The sequence below is a fragment of the Lolium rigidum genome, chromosome 5 (genome assembly GCF_022539505.1).
Source record: "Lolium rigidum isolate FL_2022 chromosome 5, APGP_CSIRO_Lrig_0.1, whole genome shotgun sequence".
Classification (NCBI taxonomy): Eukaryota; Viridiplantae; Streptophyta; class Magnoliopsida; order Poales; family Poaceae; genus Lolium; species Lolium rigidum.
The window spans coordinates 80583443-80586889 of NC_061512.1; positions in this window are offsets into that span (position 1 = coordinate 80583443).

Genomic DNA, 3447 nt, shown 5'->3' on the forward strand with positions numbered 1-3447 from the left:
CATAAGCATTCCATTTAAATCACACATTTTAGTATATGTTCTTATCCAAGTTTTTGCCTCAGCCTTTGCATCATTGGCTGAGCTAAGACATCAAGCTTCCGGCCAGGGAGCATTCTTTATTTTTAGGGAACTATATGAACTATATGCACATGATCCAAGTAAGCATCCCCACTAATCGAGCATTATAAGCATACCATAAGCTCACAAGAATCCATCAAGTAAATCATCAGGGGTCCAAAAAACTTGGGGTCCGAGAAAACTAATCCCAACAGAGAATTACTTGGGGTCCGGAAAACTAATCCCAGTGCCAACCAAGAGCAACTATAAATATGTATGTATACAAGCCCACCAAGTAGCATTTCATGCATTTAAATTCCTATGAACCAGCTTAACCTCACCGAGCACAACAAGCATTTAAATGAACGAGTAGCATCAAATTCCTATGAACCCATCAAGAAAATTGTTAACAGTTAACCTCACTGAGCACAACAAATGAACCAGTAGTAATAAGCCATCAAGATTAACAGTTAACCTCACTGAGCACAACAAATGAACCAGTAGCATCAAATGAACCAGTAGCATTTCATTTTTTGCTATGAACCCTAAACCAGGGCATCAAATTCCTATGAACCCTAAACCAGACAGCATAGAAGTGTCACTCATATAGAACACTCCAATAAGCATCACTAGCAGCAATGCATCCAGAGCCAACCGAGCGAGCATTTCGTCGAGCACGTTGTGCTCGCGCGGGGGAGGAAGAGGGAGGGGAGGGGAGGGAGCTCACCGACGATTTGGAGAGTTGTGGAGGAGCTCACCGACGACGACGGCAGGGGTGGAGGTCGCGGCGGCTCCTCCACCTTGACGCGGCGGCGGCTCCTCCACCTTGACGCCGCGCCGGCCCCTCCTCCTCCACGCCGCAGCGGCTTGTGCTGCTGGTGGCGGGGATGGGTGGAGCGTGGCGGCATCCGGCCCTCGCAGAGGAAGACGGCGGCGGCGGCGACAGCGACGGCAGCGCTCGCCATGGAAGGCGGCGGCGCGGGGAGAGAGGGAGAGAGGGAGAGGAACTTCGTGGCGAGGGAGGGGTACGGCCTTGATATAGGACACGTTATTTCTGTGGCGCACCGAGACAAGTGCGCCACAGAAAACATTATTTCGTGGCGCACCGAGGCCGGTGCGCCACAGAATACGTTATTTCTGTGGCGCACCAGGTGCAGTGCGCCGTAGAAAAGGTAAAACCAATGGTTGGGCGTGACAGGATGTGGGCCCCACCAAGTTTTTGTGGCGCAGCGTTTCATAGTGCGCCACAAAATTAAGCTATTTCTGTGGCGCACCCAGAATGGTGCGCCACAAAATAATATTCTGTGGCGCATTTTTAGTGGTGCGCCACAAAACTAAGCTCCGCCTATAAGGGTTTTCCTACTAGTGAACGGTGCCATCAGTTCGCTCCTTGGGACGAACAATGCCACTCTTACTACGCGTGTGAGGACGAAGAGCCACAGGTGCAGTCACTGTAGTGGAGGAAGACACCGGTATGACCGGCGATGCAGAGATAGTAGGCCCACTCGATGAAGCAGGCGGCACAGGAGCTGGTGACGCTGGTGGCGACAGCCCAGCTGATGCTGGTGTAGGCAGCGGCGGCGGCGAGGGCGGCCCAGATGCAGGTGACGCTGGGGGCGATGGCCCAGCAGTGGTCGGAGCGGGAGAAGCCGGGGGCGACGGCCCAGCAGATGACAGCGGCCCAGGCGAGGACGGCGTAGCGGCGATCGGCGCGTGCGAGACGGGCGTGCCCGGACGCACGTCGATCGGAGGAGCTGCATGCGCCATGCAGCGATCACCGGCGCCTTCAGCACATGCAGTAGCAGAAGCGCCCGGACTGTCCAGCAACTCGAGACGAGCACCTCTCCCGTTACCTGCACCATGATTAGGCAACAAAACAGGCGAGTATGCAACATCTACAAATTGACCAGGCAAAGCAGGGGGCGAAACAACAGGAGGTGTGTGTGATTCTGTGGGTGGAGGCGAGGCAAAAGGAAACAAGTGTTCATCAAAGACAACGTCACGTGAAATATAGACACGGTTGGAAGGAATATGGAGACACTTATAACCCTTACGCATGGAACTATAACCGAGAAACACACATTTCTTGGATCGAAACTCTAGTTTGCGGCTGTTGTAGGGGCGCAAGTGCGGCCAACAGGCGCACCCAAAAACTTTGAGGAATGAGTAATCAGGTGGTTCATGAAACAAGAGTTCAACCGGTGTTTTCATATGCAGAAGACATGTGGGGAGTCTGTTGATCAAGAAACAAGCAGTGGTGAAGGCATCACTCCAAAACCGAAAAGGTACGGACGCATGCGCAAGAAGGGTTAGGCCAGTTTCAACTATGTGGCGGTGCTTACGTTCAGCAGCACCATTTTGCTGATGTGTATGTGGACAAGCAACACGATGCGCAATCCCATGTTTCTGAAAGAAAGAACTGAGGTTGCGGTATTTGCCCCCCCCCCAATCGGACTGAACATGGACAATTTTATGTTTGAGGAGGCGCTCAACGTGTGCTTGGAACTGAATAAAAACATCAAACACATCAGACTTGCGTTTAAGAAGATAAAGCCATGTAAAACGACTATAAGCATCAATGAAACTGACATAATAATTATGACCACTGACAGAAGTTTGGGCATGACCCCACACATCCGTATACACAAGCTCAAGGGGAGCCTTAACTATATGAGTAGACTCTGAAAACGGTAACTGATGACTCTTGCCTTGCTGACAGGCATCATAGACTGAAGACGCTTTATTGTTGGACACAAGAGAAGCTCATGGCTACGCAATACATGGCGGACGACAGGGGTGGCAGGGTGGCCAAGGCGAGCGTGCCATTGCGAGGGGGCAGCACGAACACCCGTGAAGGCTTGTGGAGCAGTGGGAGCATCCAGCACGTAGAGACCATGGTGACTCTGACCGCTAAGAAGAATGTCTCGTGTGATTCGGTCCTTAACAAAAAAATGAAACGGGTGAAACTCAACAAAGACATCATTATCAATTGTAAGATTTTGCACAGAGAGTAAATTACGGGAGACAGAGGGGACACGAAGCACATTACGGAGGCGAATATGGTTGGAGGTGGGTGAGAGAAGCGAAGCCTGGCCAACATGAGAGATGCGCATACCTGTCCCGTCGGCGGTGCGAACTTGATCATGGCCAGTGTAGGGCTCCCGTGGGTTGAACTTGGAGAGCTCATGCGTCAGATGGTCCGTAGCCCCGGTATCCATGTACCAAGTTGGATCAACATGGTAGGTAGTGGTAGCGCCGTGAGTGGCGAGGGCGGCTTGCTTATCATTGCCGCGACCATCATTGCCAATGCCGAGGAAGTCCTGCTTGAAACGACAGTGGCAGCGAGAGGCGAGATGGTCCGCGATGCCGCACAGCTGAAAGGATCGTATG